Genomic DNA, 23,583 nt, shown 5'->3' with positions numbered 1-23,583 from the left:
CCCTTCCTTGATCGGGATGCCTTGTGCACGGTCACTCATGCGCCTGCTACCTCGCTTGGATTATTGTAATGCTCTCTACATGGGGCTCCCTTGAAGTGCACTCGGAGGCTTCAGTTAGTCCAGAATGCAGCTGCGCTGGTGATAGAGGGAGCTCGCGAGCTCCCATATAACACCGCCTCCGCAGACTGCACTGGCTGCCTTTTGAGTGCACTTTAAGGTGCTGGTTACGACCTTTAAAGCGCCCATGGCTTAGGGCCTGGGTACTTACGGGACCGCCTGCTGTTACCACATGCCTCCCACCGACCCGCACGCCTCACAGAGAGGGACTTCTCAGGTGCCGCCTGAATGTCGGCTGGCGGCCCCAGGGAAGGTCCTTCTGTGGGGCTCCCACACTCTGGAACGAACTTCCCGGTTTACGCCAAATACCTGACCTTCGGACATTTCGCCGTGAACTGAAAACACATCTTTTTATTCGCGCGGGGCTGTCTTAAATTGAATTTCATCAAATTTTTAAAATTCTTATTAACTAATTTTAATTGGGGTTTTAGCTCACTGTATATTTTAATTTTCAGGCCAATTTTAAAATAAGTTTTTTAATTGCATTTTAAATTATATATTGTATAGTTATTTCATGCTTATGCTTATATATTGTATAGTTATTTCATGCTTATGCTTATATATATTGTTGTGACAAATAAATAAATAAATAAATAAATAAATAGAACTGCGGAAAAAATGATCGCTACCAACCTGCCTTCCATTGAGGACCTGTATACTGCACGAACCAAGAAGGGGGCTGTGAAAATATTTACAGATCCCTCACATCCTGATAAACTGTTTCAACTCCTACCCTCAAAACGATGCTATAGAGCACTGCACACCAGGACAACTAGACACAAGAACAGTTTTTTCCCGAAGGCCATCACTCTGCTAAACAAATAATTCCCTCAACACTGTCAAACTATTTACTAAATCTGCACTACTATTAATCTTCTCATCGTTCCCAACACCAATCTCTTTCCACTTATGACTGTATGACTGTAACTTTGTTGCTGGTAATCCTTATGATTTATTTATTTATTTATTTATTTAATTAATTTTGTCATAACAATATACACAAGGATAACAAGCATAACACAAAAGATTATATAACATATAAACATATATATGGGGAGAAACAAGGTAGTATAAGCATAAATATATATAGGGGAAGAAACAATAGGACAGGAACGGTAGGCACGTTTGTGCTCTTATGCACGCCCCTTAAGAGTCCTCTTAGAAATGTGGTGAGCTCAACAGTGGATAGATTTTTAATAAAACTTTTGGGGTTATGAGATGAGACCACAAAGTCAGGTAATGCATTCCAAGCATAGATAATTCTGTTACAGAAATCGTGTTTTCTGCAATCTAAACTGGTGCGGTTGATGTTAAGTTTAAATTTGTTGGTAGCTCTTGTGTTGTTATAGTTGAAACTGAAGTATTCATTGGCAGGAAGGACATTACAACGGATGATTCTATAAGCTAAACCCAGGTCCTGTCGAAGGCGACGAAGTTCCAAGTTTTCTAGGCCCAGGATATCAAGTCTGGTGGAATAAGGTATTTTATTGGTTTCGGAGGAGTGAAGAACTCTTCTCGTAAAATACCTTTGGACACACTCAACTGTATTGAAATCGGATATATGGTATGGGTACCAGACAGGCGAGCAGTAATCAAGAATTAGCCTAGCAAAAGTTTTATATGCTCTGGTCAGTAGCGTGGTGTTTTTGGAAAAGAAGCTACGTAGAATTAAGTTAACAACTTTTAGAGCCTTTTTAACTATATAGTTACAGTGGGCTTTGGCACTTAGATCATTAGATATAAAAACTCCAAGGTCTTTAACTGGGTGGGGGTCATCAGTGAGGTAATGTCCATCAAGCATGTACTTAGTGATTGGGTTCTTTCTTCCAATATGTAGGACTGAGCATTTGCTGGTTGAGATTCATAATTGCCAAATTTTAGACCAAGCGGTTAGATGATCGAGGTCTTTTTGAATTGTAGATGTATTGTGAGTGGTGTTAAATATTTATATTGATATATTGACCATCAATTGTGTTGTAAATGTTGTACCTTGATGAACGTATCTTTTCTTTTATGTACACTGAGAGCATATGCACCAAGACAAATTCCTTGTGTGTCCAATCGCACTTGGCCAATAAAAAATTCTATTCTATTCTATTCTATTATATATGTACATACACATATGCATGTTTGAGATAATCATCATTATGCAAAGTACAGAAAAGGAATAAGAAATACTAAGCCAGAAGAATTAAAGACATATAACGAGAGAAAGAGAAAACTCAGCTAAAACTACTTTACATGAACACAATTCATTATACATCTCCATGTAGTTCTTTTCTTATGAACTTTGTTGCTTTTATTTTTCCATGTATCATGCCATATATTATATAATTTTTTAAAGCTTTTTATTTAACTTTTTTTGAAAATTTCATCACCCCATCCAACCACAATTTCTTGATCTTTCCTTCTCCTCAGTCCATTCTTCATGATATATTGATTTGCAATTCAATTCTTTCATACTCTGATATGACCAAGTGCCTCAATGTACTTAATATTCCTACTTGTATTTATCATCTTCCCTTCATAAGATCAATATGCATAACTTCACTCAGACCTATTATGCCCTTCCCTTTCTTCTAGATTCATATACTGTACACATAATGTATTTATCCTCCTTTTATTCATTTCATGTGTTTATTCATGCTCCTCACCATTTATTCCTCTTATAGTCCATGTCAGAAGCTACATGGCATTTTGGAACATATTGATTACTCTGCCGAAAGTATTCTCATAATCCAGTTTAGCCAAAATCATGGTGCACTATTCTACACGAACTTGGTCTCTAATTTAAAAATTTTCTTTCAAGCCAACTTTCCTTTTTGCTACTATATTTGTTTATACTGTGAAATACATTACATTGAATGGCACTTACGTTTGAGTATAGCCATTTTTACCTCTTGTACTAGCATGAATATACTGAAAGAATAGGGACTCTCATTTACAACTCATCTGAAAATTCAGAAATACACTTACAGGTTGGTTTCATTTTCCTGATACCATGATGAAAAGAGCTGTCCCTAATATAATGCTTCAGGAAGTGCCAATATAACAGTTTGCTTTCCAAGTGTCTCCAAAGCCAGTGCAACAGGAATATGCTTTCCACTTCACTTGGGAAATGGAAGATTTTTTTTTTAATTTTAGAATTTTATCCCACCCTTTTTTCATATACAACTCAAGGGGGCAAACATATCAACAGCCCTTTCTCCTCCTATTTATCCCACAACAACAAATCTGTGAGGTGGGTTGGACAGAGTCAAAGTCACCCAGCTGATTTTTCATCCCTAATCTAATGTAGGATTAAAAATAGAACAAGAACAAACTGGGCTTTGTCTTCCTAGTTATGCAAACTCCTGCTTCAAAAATATTTACAATTTAGGAAGGTTCCTTGACTTGCAACTGGAGGAAAGGGTTACATCTGAACTCTGAAAGTTCCTTGAAGATGGCTCAAAAAGTTATGGGATTCCCTTTCTATCTTTTTAGTACAAACTAGATAATCTATGACCTGTTGGGTCATTATTCCTGTTTAATTTTTTTTAAAAATCTCTAATTAATGAAATGACCATGGGTGGGCAAAAAAGCAATGGGAGTGGGAATGACTTCTGACTTCCTGCCATCTTCCCCATCGACTTTGCTTGGAAGAAGCTGGCAGGGAACATTGGAAATGATAATGATGCGACTGTGGCTGATTATGGCAGCACCGAAACAGCCACAATTTCCCCAAATTTCAATTCTATGGGAATCACGGGTCCTGGATTTTGGATGTATTCTGTAAGTTAGCCCATTTTAAGGTACATTGATTAAAAAATTGTTAACTTATGATACACCCTTTCACCCAACAGAAAGTTATAAACAATCATATTGTTTATATTGTGGATATGAGAGTTTTACTACCAGTAGTATATAAATGTTGATTGTTTTACATAAGCAACCAAAGTGTATGAAGGCTTGTAATACCACAAGGTTCACCTTTTTTCTTTGTGAATATTGTTCACAATATAATATTGTTATAGCAAGTTAGGTGGTTGAGGGTTTTTTACAATTGCATCCCCTAATTTGTGGCACTCCTTTTTTGCGCTTAGTAAATGATTTGCTCATATTCATATTGCAAAAATGAGATGATTTCCTTTTTTTGACCTCTTCATACCATTAGGGATAAATACATTTCTGTTTTTAGATGGCCAGTTGTTGAAGTGTTGAACTGTAATGGCATCAAATAATATTAAAATAGAATACTACATAACATACATTATATTCATCAATAAATAATTATTAGATATGGGACGTCCGGTTGGCAACGCAGTCTTCGTGGACGTTCCTTTGGGATCATCTGCCCTGGGTTTCGTCAAACCGTCCCTGACAGCGTAAATGGGCTGTCAAACGGTTTGGAATTCTCTCCCCCGGGAGAAGGGGGAGAGAAGAGTGGTCAGGTTTGGGTAGAGCTCCCCGGGAGCCCCTGGAATTTAACCAGGGGATCGAAGGGTGAGAGCTCCCCCTTCAGCCTGACGAACCTCTGTGCCCAGGGTGCTTCTGTTTATACAGAACGAGAAGCTGCAACCATCTCTGTGCCGAGATTTATTTTTAAAGAGAACTCAACACAGACAGAACAAAGCAGGAGGACTAGCAAGAATTTGCAAGTAATAAATCTTAACTTCGGCTCTTAAATAGCTTTCCTTTGAACTAACTTTCAACCTGAGTGGATTTAAAATGGCGTTTGCAATATACAAAGGAAAGTGAAAAGGATAAAGGAAGAGATTTTAAGACTGTGGTTGCAGAGAAATTTAAAAGGATTTTTTATTAATTTTAATTTCAAGAAATAAAGTTTAAAAGAAGATGGCAATTAAGCAATTAAAAACAACTGCTTTTAAAAGTGTTGGAGTGTGCTGGCATTTGCTTGTAAGAAGATTTTAGCAAATGGCGTTTTGGAAGTGAAAGCTAAGGAAATGCTTATAACTGCTGGCGTGGAACCTATAAGAAGAACATAATAAGCTTTTTTTTAAAAATGGAATGAATAAGAATTGTTAATGATTTTTTTTCTTTTTACCTTTTTCTTTATCATAATGTTTAAGAAGAAAAGTTTATTGAATTTTCTTTTTTTCTCTTTTTGGTAGATTTTACAGTTTAAAAATGGCTCTTAAGCAAACAGAACTAACTACTAAAATCTTGGAAACTTCTTCAGTTCAAATATGGAAAAAAAATTTATAGGATCTTTTGGAGGCTTATCTTTTCTTAATAAGTTTTTAAACAAGAGATTTTTACACCAATATATTAAAGATTGGAAATTCTTTATTGTTAGATGTTAAGTTGATTGGTGAGTAGATGGTGGAAAATGTGTAATAGAAGATAAGGGGAAGGAGAATGCTTAAGATGTGATTTTGATGGTATTTTTAAAAATATATATATATATATATATAAATTTTTATAACTGATCTATTTTGGGTATAAGGTGTTACTATTTGATATATGTGAGGTATAAAGGAATGGGAAGATGGAATATTGTTTAATTTTGGAGGACAGATAGAAAAATTTATGAATTTGGATTATGGATGTAATGTTGGTATTTGATTAAATAGAATTTAATTGTTATAATTGATATATTTTGGATATAAGTTATAGGTATAATTTTAATAATGTTATTTGACGTATGTAAGGTAAATTGAAGAAATATTAATATTAGCAATGTTATTTGATTTATGTATGTGATATTAAAGATATGAGAAGGTAGAATATTGTTTATTTTTGGAGATTGGATAAAAATTTAAGAATTTAAGTTGGAAATATGAATTATATTTGGGAGACTGTTTAAGGAAGAAAGGTATATTATAAAAGAATTTCTGATGAATACTGGAAGATGGAATATCGTCTTGGTTTTGATCTATGAAGATTGGATATTAAACACTATAAGATTCTGAAGACTTCAGGAGTGGAATGGATTGATATATATTTGGTCTTAATCGATGAGGATTGGATATTAAAAACTATGTATTTTATTGATGAACTGGAAATACTAATTTAATTGGAAGATTCTGAAGATTTTAGGAGTGGAATGGACTGATATATAATGGACTGGAAGAAGAATGTATTTTTTTGTTTCTGGAAGGGGAGTTAAGGTCTTAGAGAGAGGAGTGACTATGGATTATGACTTATGTTGTATTTTAATTTATGATTGTTAATTTTATACCCTGTACTTTGTTCTGGAAAGTCTTGGGGGATGGGAGGGGGGAGGGAGGGGAATGGGGGAGAGGGGGGGAGATGAAGAATCAATGTAAAGGAATGATTGAAGATATGTAATTAAGAAATAGAAATAATTTGAAATGAAATCGGGGCTGCTCAGCTGCCATTTTTGAAGAGAATGGAAAGGGAGAGGAGAGAGTGAAGGAAGAAAGTAGGTAGGAAAGAGGGAGGTAGAAGAGGGGGAAAGGAGAAGAAGAAGAAAGGGGAAAGAGAGAGGGTTAGAAAGGGTGGAAGAGAAGAGTGGGGAAGGAGGAGAGGAAGTAGAAAAGCGAAGGAGAGGAAGGATGAAGAAAGTAGAAGAAAGTAGAGAAGGGAGGAGGAAAGGTTGTGTTAAGGAAGGAAGTGGTAGCTGGGCAGGTCCGAATAAGTAATGAATGAAAGTTAATGACTAATGTTGAATAAGAGATTGTATATTGAATAGGTTGTTGGAAAATGGAAATAAAACTTTTGTATTAAAAAAATAAAAATAAATAATTATTAGATATGAAAGAAATGCAGCAAAAACAGCATTAACAAAATCCATAGACTGTCTCCAGAATTTATACAGTTAACACCAGATTTTAACTAATTAGTTAAAAATTAATTGGTAAATTAATCCTTCTAAGGTATACTGTTATAATTAGTTATCAGTAGCACTGTTTTTAAGAAAATCTGTACTGCAGCATTGCAAATATATCTGAATGTTTGGGCAGGAAAGGATTGAAGCTTATTTCTTCGTAGTATTAGACATAGAATAGACATATAAAAGCTTTTATTTAAAACAGACCTTACAGCAGGTGTGTCCAATCCACGGCCCATGCACGGACAGTTAGTAAAGTGGCCCCACAAGATAATAAAAAATAAAGGAAGTTTGTTATTTGTATACATTAAATATATATTTTGTGTGCAGCTCAAGACAATTCATTTTCACTCAGTGCAGTCCAAGCAAGTCTAAAGGTTGGAAAACCATGTGTTACTCAGGGACACAGAAAAAATAGAATAAGCTTCCTGCTGAAGTAATGGAGAAACATAATAATTTCTGTATCCATCATATTTAGATATTGGCTAAGACTAAGTGATACTTTGGACATGTGGAAGATATTGCATAAATACAATATAAACATTGAATTGATGTTTGCTTCTGTGTATTTTGCAGTGTTAAAAATAGGTATTTGAATAAACAAGATTAGATATCATTAAGAGTATTGCTAATATATATTGTTTCCCTTTTTATTTGTTATAGTCCAATTCATTTGGGCAAGGAGCTCAGGAAATCTTCCTATAACAAAATATATCATACTGTTACCCAATGCCTTCTTTTTTTTTTATTACAAAACACTTTTAGGAGCAATGCTTTAACAAAGAGAGAGTGAGATAGGAGAGAGAGAGAGAGAGGGGGGATAACAAATCTTAGTGCTTTTTTTAGATAACTGCTTTTCCCTGCAATATGCCATCCCTTGACTTTCCCAGCCCTCTCTTATTTGGAATTCAGTTATTTTGCAGAAGGGAAATGCTGCTGGTGAATGTTTTGGAAAGAAGGAAGTGGCTAAGAAGGAAAAGCCACTCAATTCCGCTTTTCTTTCATGCAGAACACTTTCAATTATCATGTGTGACTGCAGCGTTTCATAAAATTTGGCCTTTGGGGGAATCATCTGTGTTGTTGTATCCACTGTAATAAATACTGATTTTATCTAAAATCAGGTATTGACCATTATGCAATAGTCTGGATTAAAAATGTATAATTCAGGATCAAGTCCACTCAATATAGTTGCTATAGGAAGGGCAAATTTATTATATATTTATCAGCTATGGTGAGGACCATCATATATTTCTGCATGCTTATAAGCAGCATAGTGTAGGTGTTACGACAAGATTATAACAACTATAAAGCTTGCATGGAAAGTGCAGTGGATTAATCCATAGACAGGTAGACCTTGAGTTACAATCACAATTGAGCCCAAAATTTATATTGCTAAGTGAAACATTTGTTAAGTGAGTTTGTCCCATTTTGAGATTTTTCTTGTCACAGTAATTAAGTGAATCATTGAATTTGTGAAGTTAGTAACACAATTGTTAAGTGAATCTGGATTCCCTATTGACTTTGCTCTTAAGAAGTTTGCAAAAGGGGATCACATGACCCCAGGACACTACAATGGTCATAAATATGAACTAATTACCAAACATTCAAATTTGGCCATGGGAATGCTACAATGGTTGTGTGAAAAATGGTCATAAATCACTTTTTTAGTACCGTTGTAAATTTGAATGGTCATTAAATGAACGGTTGTAAATTAAGGACTACTTATACAAAGTTCCTTTAGTTCAATGTTGTCAGACTCAGCACTTTTTTAAGATGCATGGAATTCAACCCAATGTTGGCTGGAGAATTCTTGGAGCTTTAGTTGATTTATCCTAGCAGATGGTCATTTAAAGTCAGGATGCAAATTATTCAAAAAAATGTTTTCTTGGATAAAACTTGAGAAGTGGCATCTTTTTTTCTTTTAGAAAGAAAAAGGTATCACTTCCTCTGTGGATTGTGTTGTAAGAGGCTTCCTTCAAAGGGGATTTCCATAATTTGTATTTTTATTTATTTGTATGTTTTAATCCCACCTTTATTACTTTTACAAATAATTCAAGTTGGTGAACATATCCAACAGATATTCGTCCTCCTATTTTTTTCCACAACAACCACCCTGTGAAAGAGGTTGAACTGAGAAAGTGATTAGCCCAAAATCACCCAGCTGGCTTTCGTGGCTAAGGTGGGAATTTGAATTCATGGTCTCCCACTTTCTAGCCTGATGCCTTAATCACTAGATCAAACTGGCTGTCTATTTGGTGCTGGCAAAAGACTATTACTGTACATTTATTCAAATGTATTCTATACGATATTCTAGCTAGATGGATAAGTCTTTGTAGTTTAAACAGTTGTGTTTGTGGTAAGCAATATAGGTTTCAGTCAAATGATAGGAAAGAATGATATTCAGTAAGTCATTCTTTAGAATTGTATCTTGAGTCTGTGCAACAAATAAGTGGTTGTTTTATACATAACTCCCTGGATGTGGCAATTTTCATTTTGATTTAAGATAATCAGAAAAAAATCGCAATGTGTTAAAAAGCAGGTTTCTTTTTAGTTATAAAAATCTGATATTCCTGTTTCTATGATTGGGATGTTTATGAGAGTTTGTACTACTGTGCCATATCCATTGAAGAACTCTTTTTTGGTTTGGATTTTTGAGTTTGTGTAGTTTCAACCATCATTAAGACCATGCATACACAAGATCCTTTTCTGTGTGTTCATAAATTTTACACACAGCTGTTGTATTTGAAAGTGTGTGGTTTAGTTTCAAATGTTTTGCAAACGGGAAATAAACTGCTTCTTTGTACCGAAAATCTTCCAGCTGTGCTAGTTTTGATTCTTTTTTTTTTAATGGGGGGAAGAATGAGGAAGCATGCATGCCTTATTTCTGATTATTATCAATTTGATTCTGCTGAATTTCTTTTATTGTGAGCTGCAAATTTGGCCCATTTTTTTTCAAATTTGGCAGAAAAAAGTTGCGCAAATTGCTGCCTGTAGTTTTGTATACCCTCTTTTCTAGTGCATTTGTTTTAATGCATCATCTGTATTTTTTTTTTATTTGCATTTATATCCCGCCCTTCTCCGAAGACTCAGGGCGGCTTACACTATGTTAAGCAATAGTCTTCATCCATTTGTATATTATATACAAAGTCAATTTATTGCCCCCAACAATCTGGGTCCTCATTTTACCTACCTTTTATGGTTTACAAAGATTTTTTTTTAAATAGGACAATGTGGTTTTGAATGTACTTTACCTTCTAGGTGTAATTTGAGATGAGAATCTTGCAAATCACTGAACCAAATTGCAAAAGAGTTCTCAAAAGTCTGAGGGACCTGGTTTCTCACCTTTCCTTGCAGCTAACTTCCAATTTTTTAGAAATAAAAGTGGCAAACTTGGATGCCAATCTTGGAGGACCCAGATTGTTGGGGCCAATATGTTGACTCTGTAAACCACTTAGAGAGGGCTGTAAAAGCACTATGAAGCGGTATATAAGTCTAAGTGCTATTGTTATTGCTATGCTAATATAGTATGCAGCTGAAATGGATTATATGCCTAAACTTGCAGTGGCAATTTTATATTCTATTATTTATCCTGTATATTTTTAATTAGTACATATGCCATTAACCATCTTGTTCTGCAAGGTTTCGACTTCCTCCTAAGGCAATGGCTGTGAAAACTCCTGCCACAATAGTTGTTCAGGGAAGCTGCTGCTATGACTTTCAGAAGTAACATTTTTGGAACCATAGAAGTTCTGACCTGTAATTAAATTTTAAATTCTTTTTCTATTGCAGAATATCTTGGCCTAAAGAGAACTTTTTTCCCATTAATATTCATTAATTTGATCAAATATTTATTAATACATGGGGATACTTTTAAGTAATAACAGTGAGATATTGAATGACATGCTTTGAACTTTGTTTTGATCAGACTATTCTGCAAATAGTTAAACAATAACCAAACAGTCTCTTTGCTTGTATTTCAGATTTCATGTAAAAGCATCAGAAAGATTAGCAGCCGGATTGATGTGGTATCTGTGGAAAATGAATTAAAGCAACATGACTAAGGCTTATTTCTCATTCTTCAATCATACTGAACAAGTGCTAAATTGGCTCTAGTTACTTTGTGATTTTCAGCTTTTCCTTGACAAACCAGAAAGGTAACCTTTTAATTTATTATCATAGCTTAGGCATAGCTCAGGGATAAGGCGCTTTCTACCAAGCATCTATAATATTCGTGTTGAACTGGTTTTGATTCAGAGTAGGATTCCAATCCAGTCTTGCAAATGTCCCCCCAAAAAAGGCTCTACTCTTCCATTGCTAGCAGAAATAAGTCCTTGTAGATCGTATGGCTTTGTTTTTTTCCCTTTGAAAACTTCCTTATTTGGTTTTTGTTTATGTTTATATTTGGTTATGTTTCTGTATTTTATTTTATTTTTATTCAAAAAGTTTTACAGAAAATTTTCCCCCCTTTCCCCCCACCTCCCCTCCCCCCTCCCTTCACAACCCCCCTCCTCCCCCGACTTCCCGGAACGAGCACAAGGTATAGTTAAAAATAAAACAAACATATGCTAACAAATTTTCGTCCCAACTTAATTATACCCCTACAATCATCAATTCCTAACTTCCCCCGAAAACAATCAAAAATAATACATCATAATCATTCAAAAACAGTCTGATAACTCTTAGTCTGATATCTACTTTGAATATAGTCAATCCATTTTTTCCATTCCTTTAAGTATCTTTCTTGCGTGTTTCTGTATTTTTTTAAGTACAGAATATGGCACTTAGTTTTAATAAAAGTGATTACAACATGATATTTTAGAGTGCTAAAAGCCTTGGAAAATAAAAGATTGTGCTGTCAAAACTCTGATGTACTGTTTACTGCAGCAGTTTTTAAAGAAAGACCAAAGATCCCTGGAAGATTATCAAAAGTTTCTAAATGAAAAAAAATCTATTACATCCAATCACTTTTCCTGAAGGATTTGCAGTAATTATGAGTAGTGAGCCAGCATAGGAGAATATGCCTTTTAGTGATCATTTCAAGTTTTCAGGGAGTCAAGGTGAAACCCAACATGCTTAGTTAAAGTTACATGTAAGTTGAAGATATTAAAGATCTCCATGTATTTTTATATCATGTGGTAGAGTAGCAGAGTTTATAATTGCTTTTCTGAAAGATTTTTTTCCAGAGTACAGTACAGTATTTCCTGTTCGTTTTGTTCCTCTTGTGTTCAAAATGAAACAGATGTTAAAAATTGATGCTGCCTGAAAGGTCCAGGAAATAAACTGAAGAAAGGAGTAGCACATTTTAAATCAGGCTTGGACCTAGGATGTATTTATTTATTTTTCTATGTGAAGGGCTTTAGCACCAGGATGAAACAAAATATTATTGTATGTTGTTGCAATTGTAATTTGTTTTGAATGCCTTCTTTATTAAGAGTTTGACTCATTTCTTTGGTTTTGGTATTATGATTATTTTAATATGATTTGGTTTGTTCTGTTTTTCTGTGTATTGTTTATCAGCTGGGCATAGTTATTCGTTTAAAATAGATGCCCATATACTTTTAGAAAAATAAAATAAGATTAAATTCACACCTGCAGCCAGAGTGGGAGACCCCTAGTGGAAGGTAAAAGAAATATTTGTTAAAAGAATTAAAAGAACCCACTATCACTGCAGGTTAATATAGTCAGTATATCATTATAGAAAGAGGTATTTGGATGTAAGTATGTAATACGGGCAGTATTGATTTGTATTAGGTACTTTTATTAAGTATTTGTTCCAGTAGGGCTTAGCACCTTGCCGATACTTTTTTAAAGCATACTTTATTTAATTTTATTTAAAAACATTAATCATTTATCATTCTTTATGTAATCAAACAGCAATATAACTATACAACTATATTACTATTGTATAAAAGACTATAAAAAAGAAACCTAATCTATTATATGGAAAAATATAAAGTGGGTGGGGAGGGGAAAACCATCATATATTAAACCATCGAGGAGAAAAGAGAAAATAAAAAATGACACCTGCCCTGAAAAAAATCAAAACAAAACAAAATTAAAACGAGAAGAGAAAAATCCCACATCTAAATTACATTTTAATTCTAATTCTTTATATAGAAAAAAAGGTTGTATCAGTTAATTAAAATTATATAACTTGCTTTAATTTTAACATTAAGACTCAGTTTTTTTAAATACTAAGTTAAACCTTGTCTGTACAGCACTATATTGTCTAGTCTTGCTTCCCCATCTGTTCAGATCCAAGTCCAGCGTAGTTAAGTTAATTTACTTTCTTTGGATTTGGCTTCTGAGCAGGATTGGTCTTTGGTGCTTGGATAGGAGATGACCTCAGAAGACCAGGATTATGGGCTAGGACAGGGGTCTGCAAACTTAAACACTCAAAGCGCCATTTGGACCCATTTCCCACAGAAAAACACACACCGGGACTCACAAAACTTGGGTGGGCATGGTCAACTCGATGTCACTCACTCCCACCCAGTCACATGACCCCCTAGCCACACCTACCCAGCCACAAAACCATTCTCTCTCTCTCTATTTCTCTCCCTCCCTCTCCCCTCCCTCCCCCCCCCTTTCTGTATATTTCTGTCCCTCTTCCTATCTTCCCCTCTCTGTGTATCACTGTGTGTGTCTCTCTGTCTTTCTCCCCCTGTGTATTACTCTGCATGTGTGTCTGTATGTCTCTCTCTCACTCCCACTCTGTGTATAACTCTGTGTGTGTCTCTCTATGTCTCTCTCCCCTCCCCCCTCTCTCTGTATGTGTCTCTCTCTCTCTTGAAAATCCACGGCTGGGCCAAGCCAGCAAACTCTTCTTGGGGTGCTTTGCTACTCCTTTTATTTCTTCTGTTTGGAAATCCGGGTTGGCTGAGGAAAGATTGCCAGCAGCAGTGGAGACTTCCCTTCAGGTGACCGTCCTCCTCCTACCACCCCATTTCTCCTCTCGCAACCCCCTGGCCAGCTGTGGTTGAGCTGGGAGCGTGCACACGCATGGGGAGACCCTCCAAAACCGAGTGCCAAAGTGCAGCAAAGGCACACATGCTTAAGGAGGGTCTTAACAGGATGCATCTTCTCTCCTGCACTTAGGCTCTGGCCATCACCTTGCCGTGTCGTCCCCACCCCCGGCAGCTCTTTGGCTGAGCGTGGAGGGCGCAAACTCCAGCCCGAAGCATCAGGAAGCGAAGGCTGCCTTACATGCGAATGTGGCGCAAAGGCAGGTACAAGGCTGTGGCTGAGCCGGGAGTGTGCGCATACATGAGAGACCCTCCTTAAGCGAGCAGCTGCCCGCCTTGCGTGTGCCTTTCCTGAGCTTTGGCACTCGTTTGAGGAGAGTCTCCCCACGGGTATGCACACTCCCAGCTCAGCCAAAACTTGCCGAAGGGTCACAGGAGGAGGTGGGTCACCTGAAAAGAAGCCTCCCTTGCGACTGGCAATCGTTCCTCAGCCAGCCTGGATTTCCAAAAATATTCAAAAAAGAAAAAAGGGGCAGGGGGCGAGGACAACCAATGATGGGACAGGGAACCACAGCAGAGGGCCCGAAGAGCCAGATGTGTCTCCAGAGCCGTGGGTTGCCGACACCCGGGCTAGGAATTCAAAAAGAACATTCTAGAAGCCAGTGGCAAACCACTTTTGCATTACTGCCCATATTCCTATGAAGCCCAGAGGAGTCAGTATGACTTAAAAGAGATTCAACTTTTGCTGTATGATGAAACAGTGTTACATACAGATGCTTAATAAATTTATGGTTTATTTTATAAATTGTTATCTGTTTTATATTAACTCGAAGAAAGGATTGTGAGTGATTTCACCTCTGATCTTTGGTGTCTACTATGCAATGTTACCAGAAAAATTAAAAGCATTTGAAATAACTGTCATTGTGGTCCTAGTAGGGTTAGAAATTTCAAAATATTTGAATCGGCCATCTACAATCTGTGAGTCTTTTGATATCTCAGATTATCTTTAGAAATGTAGATTAAAATTATCCTAAATTCTTGCCACCAAGAGACCTTATTGTGATGCTGGTAGGCATGATGGAAATTGTTGCTTGGTTGATTTAACAAGCTGAATCCTTTAAAACAGGATAGTGTTTTTTTTTTCTTTGCTGAAGAAGCTTCTGCTCTTCATGCTACTTTCTAAACATTTCTCTTGGGGTCAATTATTAGAGCAAACACTAGTGTGTCAGGATGACATCTTAGCTTGCCAGAAAAATAACCAAGAAATCAAAATAATTCCAAAGAAGAGAGTTGTGTTTCTGAAGAAAAGGTTTCTTTGTACTGTAAAAGATTAATATTAACCAATAATAAACATCCTTGCATTAAAAGGCTGTATGAAGGCATTGTCTAACCAGGGAGACCAGCTTAGAACACAGAGTCCCTTCACAGGCTGAAAGATTATACAACTTGGGTGGGAAGGTGAGGGGATAAATATGTTTACACCACACCATCTGAGGGTACTATTTAATTTTGGGGTGGGACACACTGAATGTTTTCATCTCGCTTTGTTTGTGTGTTTGTGCATGTGTGAAAGTGTGAGTGAAACTTGCTAATTTTAGCAGCTCGGGGATACAAGAGATCGTTTTGTTAGTCAGATACCATAATATGTGCGTCACAAAAGCCTTGCTTGCTTCCACTAAAAATGGATGTAGGAGCACCTTCTCTGAGTAAAGTTTTAAATAAGGGACAAAATGGTCAGGAAAAAAAAATGTTGTTTGACAAGGGCTTTTCAATATTTTAAGCAAAGCTTCAGTAGCACTCCTATATATGGTATATGGTGGGGATCAGGAAAAAAAAAGACAAATATTTAAAAAGTTCCCAAAATAGCACAGGCTTGGGAATAAGGAGCATATTGCTCATTACAACACTCATTGGCATTGCTCAGAAGGTGCCCCAGGGGGGAAAAAAAGGAGGGATTAGCCCTAAAACTAGGGAGGGATTGTAAAGTGCCAGTTAAAAATATTTTGAAACAATGTTCCCTTGTCAAGAGGGTTCTAAAAATAAATTAATACAGAAAAATCCACCAGTAAATATGCAGCAAATATACAAAACACATTATGTGTTACCAATCTTACATTCACACTTAAAAATTCATATGAAAGCAAACTTTTAAGTTGCTTCTTATACTTTCCAGTTTGGAAGTAAGCCATAGGATCATGTGTTAGAGAGAGAGAGAACATGGTAGCTATATCTGCGAAGAATGATAAACTAACATTCTTCTTGTCATATTCACAAACTGTACAATCGTGTAGAAGAACCTTTCCTAATCTCTTTGGATGGAACTGACCCAAGCAATATTGAATCTGTCATCTGAAGTTGGACCTCTGCCTTGGTGTGTTGCTTGGAAGTCAGGCATCTTAAACTAAGCAAGCAAACTGTCTTAGGCAGAAGACATATCTATTCTCACAGCAAGTAAAATAAAATGGGATCAAAAGGGCTGTATATATGACCACATGACTTGTGAAAAATAAATGATAAACCCAGTTTCTTCAGATTTCTGAAGTTTATTTTTCTTGTGTGAACAAAGCCAGACTATTTCTATTAAAGGATTTCAAATCACAGTATCTTTTTACTAGGATCTCTCCCCAAAATCTAAAAATATCCCAATAGCTTATTTAAAATGCTGTAGCCAAGACAGTATCTGTTGAAACCTAAAAGGGATGAATAAGAAAAACATAATCTGCCAGGCAGTACTAATTTTCTTAAGGATTCTATTTATGGCTGAAATTAACTTGAGTTGAATCATTTTTATATATATGGATTCCCAGAGGGAGCATTAATCTCTGAAACTAGATAGATGAATTTATATATAATACACACACACACACACACACACACACACACATTGTGGTAATAAACAAGGATCAGGAGACAGTAGTAGTGATAGGTGTAGCCACGCCAAGTGGAAGCAACATCACTTGGAATATTAAAGGAGAAATATTAAAAGCTGCAGAAATACTAGGGGCCTGAAGGAGGAACTAGAGAGAAAGTGGTCCCAAGTGGTAGTAGGATCACTTGAAGCTGTGACTCCTAAACTGGGAGAATGGCTTCAATAGATCCCAGGAACAACATCAAAGCTCTCTGTCCAGAAAAGTGCAGTACTAGGAACAGCTCAGATACTTTGCAAAACCCTCAAGCTCCCTAGAATAGCAAATGTCATGACTGTATAGTTTTCATCCCTCTTGAGGATGGGTGAATAGCATAAATTGGCACTGATAGTTTTGCTAGTGAAGGAAGACCCTGTGGAACAGAGATGTCACTGTTTTAAATCTGTTGGTGCTCATAGTGAATACTACATGTCGACTGTCTTGTCTCTTGGCTAACTTTGAGAAGATAAATAGGTTGGATCCAGCTAAGTAGAGATAGAAAGGACCATTAGGAAGTCATATACTGGATGGTCAAATCAAGAAGGCAGTAGCAACTAATTTTCATTATTTCCAAGAAAACTACATGGTTGTGTCCATGATACCAGCAGGAGTCAAGATAGATTTGAAAAGAGAGTTTATTTTTGCAATCTGCTGACAATGAATAAATGTTGTTTTTGAAAAGGATAGTATTATACATTGTAAACTAATTTACAGTAGTATATTTGTTTATTTATTTATTTTATTTTATTTATTTTATTTTATTTAATTTGATTTTTATACCGCCCTTCTCCCGAAGGACTCAGGGCGGTGTACAGGCAAAATAAAACCAACAATACAAATATACACAATTTAAATACCCTTAAAAAACTTATTCAAAATTAGCCTGATGTTAAAAATCATCGTCAATTAAAACCCCATTTAAAATTGGTAAAATTCCCTTTTAAAATCCAATTAAGCCAGCCCCGCGCGAATAAAAAGATGGGTCTTCAGTTCGCGACGGAATGTCCGAAGGTCAGGTATTTGACGTAAACCAGGGGGAAGCTCGTTCCAGAGAGTGGGAGCCCCCACAGAGAAGGCCCTTCCCCTGGGGGCCGCCAGCCGACATTGTTTGGCGGACGGCACCCTGAGAAGTCCCTCTCTATGGGAGCGTACGGGTCGGTGGGAGGCATGTGGTAACAGCAGGCGGTCCCGAAAGTCCCCAGCTCCTAAGCCATGGAGCGCTTTAAAGGTCGTAACCAACACCTTAAAGTGCACTCGAAAGGCCACAGGCAGCCAGTGCAGTCTGCGCAGGAGCGGTGTTACATGGGAGCTACGCGTAGCTCCTCTATCACCCGCGCAGCTGCATTCTGACTAACTGAAGCCTCCGAGTGCACTTCAAGGGGAGCCCCATGTAGAGAGCATTACAGTAATCCAAGCGAGAGGTAACGAGGGCATGAGTGACTGTGCATAAGGCATCCCGATCAAGGAAGGCGCAACTGCGGACCAGGCGAACCTGGTAGAAGGCCCTCCTGAGACGGCCACAAATGATCTTCAAGCGACAGCCGATCATCCAGGAGGACGCCTAAGTTGCGCACCCTATCCTTTGGGGCCAATAACTCGCCTCCGACAGCCAGCTGCGGCTGCAGCTGACTGAATCGGGATGCCGGCATCCACAGCCACTCCGTCTTGGAGGATTAAGCTTGAGCCTGTTTCTCCCCATCCAGACCCGTCGGCTTCCAAACACCGGGACAGCACTTCAACAACTTCATTGGGGTGGCCGGGGTGGAAAAATACAGCTGAGTATCATCAGCGTACTGCTGGTATCTCACCCGAAACCACTGATGATCTCACCCAGCGGCTTCATGTAGATGTTGAACAGCAGGCGAGAGAATCGACCCCTGCGGGACCCCACAAGTGAGGCCCTCGCGGTCGACCTCTGCCCCCGTCAACACCGTCTGCGTCCGGTCGAGAGATAGGAGGAGAACCACCGATATCGGTGCCTCCCACTCCCAATCCCCAGCCGGGCGCAGCAAGATACCATGGTCGATGGTATCGAGCCGCCGAGAGGTCTAATAGGACCAGGGCAGAGGAATAACCCCTGTCCCTGGCCCTCCAGAGATCATCCACCAATGCGACCAAAGCTGTCTCCGTGCTGTATCCGGGACAGAAGCCGGACTGGAACGGGTCTAGATAGACATCTTCATCCAGGTATGGGGGTAGCTGCCGCGCCACGCCACTCTCTACACCCTTCGCAACAAAGCGAAGGTTGGAGACTGGACGATAATTACCTAAAATAGCTGGGTCCAGGAGGGCTTCTTAAGGAGGGTCTCACCACCGCCTCTTTCAAGGCGGCAGGAAAACCCTTCCAATAAAGAAGCGTTGATAATCCTCTGAGCCAGCCTCGTGTCACCGCCTGAGTGGCCAGTACCAGCCAGGAAGGGCACGGGTCCAGTAAACATGTCGTGCCGCAGCCTCCCCAACAACCTGTCGGCGTCCTCGGGAGCCACAGGGTCAAACTCATCCCAAATGGACTCAACAAGACGTGCCTCCTCTCCTCGCTTGATCATCCCAATTTCGGTCCAGACCGCCCTCAGCTGAGCGATTTTATCGTATAGATAACCACTAAACTCCTCGGCTCGTCCTGCAACGGGTCATCCCGCACCTCCTGATGTAGGAGAGCGGGTCACCCAAACAGGGCGGCCGGGCGGTTATCTGCCGACGCAATGAGGGTGGAGGCGAGAAACGCCTCGCTTCCTCATTGCCACTAGGTAGGTCCTAGAATAGGACCCAACTAGTGTCCGATCAGCTCGGAGCGACTGACCTCCAGGTGCTCTCCAGGCGTCTTCTCCGGCGTTTCATCTCCCTCAGCCCCTCGGAGTACCAAGGGGCCGGTCGAGATCTCCGCCGGGTCAGAGGTCGCAAAGGCACGACACGGGCCAAGGCCCGCCGCGCCTGTTCCCAGGCCACGACCAGTTCCTCAGTCGTGCCGTGGGCCAGTTCCTCAGGGAACGGCCCAAGCCCCGTCAGGAACCTCTCTGGGTCCATCAGACGCCTGGGATGGAACCACCGTAGGTTCCGTCTCCCTGCGGTGGTGAATGGCGGTTCGGAAGTCTAGGCGAAGGAGAAATGATCCGACCATGACATTGGTTCTGTTACTAAATCATCTAACACCAGATCATTAAGCCACTGCCCAGAGATATAAATCAGATCCAGCGTGCCTCCCCGTGCGAGGGGCCATCATTTACTCGAATCAGGTCCAAGGCCGTCATGGAAGCCTGAACTCCCGAGCTGCCGATGACAAGCCAACTGATGGCAGGTTAAAATCCCCATGACTATAAGTCTGGGGTTTCAACCGCCACAGCAGCAGTACCTCCAACAGCTTAGGCAGGGCTGTGGTCACGCAGCAAGGAGCCAGGTACGCGATCACCAAGCCCAACTGATTCCTATAGCCCCACCGCACATAGAGGGATTCACAGCCGGCAATCTGAGGAACAGTGGTCTCCCTCGGCTCTAGATCCTCCTTAATAACAACCACCACCCCCCCACCCCCACCTTGGACCCTCGGCTGATGGAATGCTCGGAAACCTGGCGGGCACATCTCGACAAGGGGGACCCCCCCTCTGGGCCCAACCAGGTTTCCGTAATACCCATAAGGTCCGCGGACTCCCCCTGAATAAAATCACAAATCAGGGGGGGCTTATTAACCACGGACCGAGCATTACATAACATCAGCCGAAGATCCAAGCTCTGAGGATCATGGCCACCCGAGGCAGGTCGGGACTGAGGGGCCGGAGCACGCGATCGCTCTCAAACATCGAACGCGTGCTCCCTCAACACGATCGGCCCTCCCCGCCATATCTGCCTCTCCCACTTACCGCAGATTGAACAACCCTCTAAACCTGGAACGCCCTCCCCTGCCTTCAGACAAGATGGAATAGTGTCGCGAACTAGCACAGGGGCTGGATCCTCCCAGCGGGTTCTGACCCCACCCGCCAAATCCTCCCCTTAAAAACCCTTATTTAAAAAACTATTTAAAAAACCCCACAACTTCTTCTTGGCCGCATGCCACCTCTCTGGGTCCCAAGACCCTTCGTTAAGGTAGGCCCTTGATAGTTTGGAGGGCCATTCCTGCGAGGCGGGGGAACCTCGCAGTCGTCGTAGTTCGGCGAACGAGTATCTCATGGGAAATAGTCAGTTAACAGCGACAAGATGTCCATTCCTGACCGGCGAAGATGTTCTGGTCGTACCTGTAGATCGTCAAACCCGATATTAGGCATATTACTGGCCACTCGGGCAGAGATATTGATCATAGTCCGTAGAAAGTCCAAAAGGGTCCAGAGACAACCAAGGCCGAAAATCCGGTTCCGATCTAATAACCTCCCTCTCGGAGATTGGCATAATAGCCTCCCCTTGGTTGTTTCCTCGGCTACAAAGATGGAAAAGTCAGTAGCCGGGATAGTATCCCTTGGGTTCCCGGCAGCGTACCATCACGGGACAAACCCGTGTGGTACGCTAATCAGGACGAAATTATGTCGCCAGTACCGTCAGTGCCGTCAGTGCCGTCCAGCACAGTGCCGCTGTTGTAAATGACCAGGCCAAGCCACCTCTCAGTCGCCGATGGAAAAAACGACCTAAGATGTAAGCCGTAGGTAAAATTACGGCATTCTAGGCAGGCCATGGTAAAAGTCAGCAGTGGGGGGGAAGAACGATGTTCCGGGCCATGGAGAGAAGGGTAGGGGGAGGGGCAATAATCATGCCCGTGCAGGCCCCACTCCAGCCACCGATGTTACCTGCGGTCCAACACCCAAGACTCAGCATACCGCATACCAGCATACCGCCGTCGATGGTTGGCCCGCTCCCCAGCCGATTGATTACATCCGCGGCCGAAACGGCCGACAAACAGCTGAGTCAGGCTGGGCGTCTTCTCGCGCCCCCCCCAACATGGCCGCCGCCATCCGCTGCTGTAAAGGACTTCGGCTCCGTACTCAGCAGCCGAGAGCTCAATGAGGTCCAAAGACCTCGCTCTCGGCTGCCGGAAGGATCGCATACCCGGAGCCGAGGACCATGTAGCCAGGCAGCCCACAGAACGGCATTGCGGCCTGAGGACTCTCAGCCGCCGTCTCCACGAAGCCTCAGAACGCCGCCATAACGCGCATGCACATTATTATATTTAACAATATGTACCTTCTAAATTTAAACTATTCTGGGCTAATATCATAAACTATTGCAACAAAATCAAAATCAATTACATCAATTAAAATGATGCCCACAATTCCTCACTAAAGAGCAAAGTCTGCTGAAACAAAAATGTTTTTAGTACTCATGAAAAGCCAAGAGGGTTAGATCTGGATGTTCCACAGAGGCAGTATGTTCCTTAAAGAGGGCACCATTACTGAGAAGGCCTCCCTGTCAGCCTTCCTTCCCACTTTCACTCCCTAGATAGGATAGACAGGATCATGTGCATCATGGCAGCTCCTAATATATTCTACTTCAACAACATATAAAGCTTTATAGATAATATCCATACTTTGAAATGGGCTGGGAAGCCTGCAGTTAATCAGTTTTCCATAACAGATTTGGATTTCCTAAATGCAGGTTGTCACAGAACTATAATAATGTGGTGCCAAGTGAAGAGGGCGGGAAGGCTGAAACGGATGTCTACATAAAGAACTTAATTTACATTAGCACATTCCCTCATCCTTCTCATTTATATTGAAGATCTGTAATATCAATAAAATTGGATTTTCAAATTTTAAAGACATTTTTCAGAATTTTCTTTACAATCTGACAACAATTCAAAAAGTGTATAATTGAAATTATGCAGATTGCTTTTGTAAAATTAATAATTTATTTTCTTAAACTAATTCAGAACAGTTAGGATATGATTTCCATAAACTTTAGTTCATAACTTGCATAATGTAATTAGTTGCTTTTTTTCTGTCTTAACACACATTTGGAGTAAAGTTGGTAAATTCTAAACACAAGACTGCTGATGACATCCATCTGAAACTGAAAGACCTGCAATAGTTAGCATCCCAGTAAAAGAGGCTAAAGATTTTTATTTTATTTTATTTTTTATTATTTGTTATTATTTTTTAACAAAAAAGAACAACAATACATAACAAACATTGACATAAAGCATATATTCCTTCTTTACATCAGCTTCGTTTCCTTATTCTTCTCATATTTGCATCCTTATTCCCCCTGTCATTTCTTTTAATTGTACTTTTCTTTTTTGTCCCATTCTCTCTTGTTTCTTTTTGTCTTCTATCCTATCTATCCTTCTAACTAATCATTTTCTTTTCTACATTGCCATTTTATATACACATATATATATATATAGAAGTTTTTCAACTTTTTTTCATCATCTTAGTATTTCTAGTCTCTAGCCAATTATACAATTTGTTCCATACTGTGCAATATTCCGACTTTTCTTTTTCTTTTAACTCCTTGTTGGTTTGTCCATCTTAGCACATTCCAAAATTTTGTTTATCACCTCTTCCTCCGTTGGTATATTCTCGTTTTTCCACTTCTGTGCATAAGCTATTCTGGCTGCTGTTATTATATGTAGAATTAGGTATCCTATTTCTTTACCATATTTTGTGTTGAATATTCCCAACAGGAAGGTCTCTGGTCGGGGCTAAAGATTTTTTAAAAGGTCAAAGAAAAATGTGGATTTTAAAATCAATATCCATTTTGCATACTTTATCGAATAACTAAATATGGACTTTTTTTCAGATGGGAAAATAAATTGGCCTTTAACAAATGCAATACCATGCTCATATCGAAGAGGATAATAGCCCTCCTGTAAGTATGACATACA

General features: G+C 39.5%; 1 protein-coding gene across 6 annotated transcripts in view; it reads left to right on the top strand.

Annotated features, from left to right (window-relative positions):
• INPP4A (inositol polyphosphate-4-phosphatase type I A) overlaps window positions 1-23,583 on the top strand; it is a 134,767-nt gene that overhangs the window by 41,952 nt on the left and 69,232 nt on the right. For all 6 annotated transcript variants that reach the window (XM_058186424.1, XM_058186426.1, XM_058186423.1 and 3 more), the window contains 2 exons: window positions 10,891-11,064; window positions 23,499-23,567. The gene's annotated coding sequence lies outside the window, so the exon portion shown is untranslated. The remainder of the gene's footprint in view (window positions 1-10,890; window positions 11,065-23,498; window positions 23,568-23,583) is intronic.

The sequence above is a fragment of the Ahaetulla prasina genome, chromosome 5 (assembly GCF_028640845.1).
Source record: "Ahaetulla prasina isolate Xishuangbanna chromosome 5, ASM2864084v1, whole genome shotgun sequence".
Lineage (NCBI taxonomy): Eukaryota > Metazoa > Chordata > Lepidosauria > Squamata > Colubridae > Ahaetulla > Ahaetulla prasina.
This window is presented reverse-complemented; position numbering and strand designations above follow the sequence as displayed.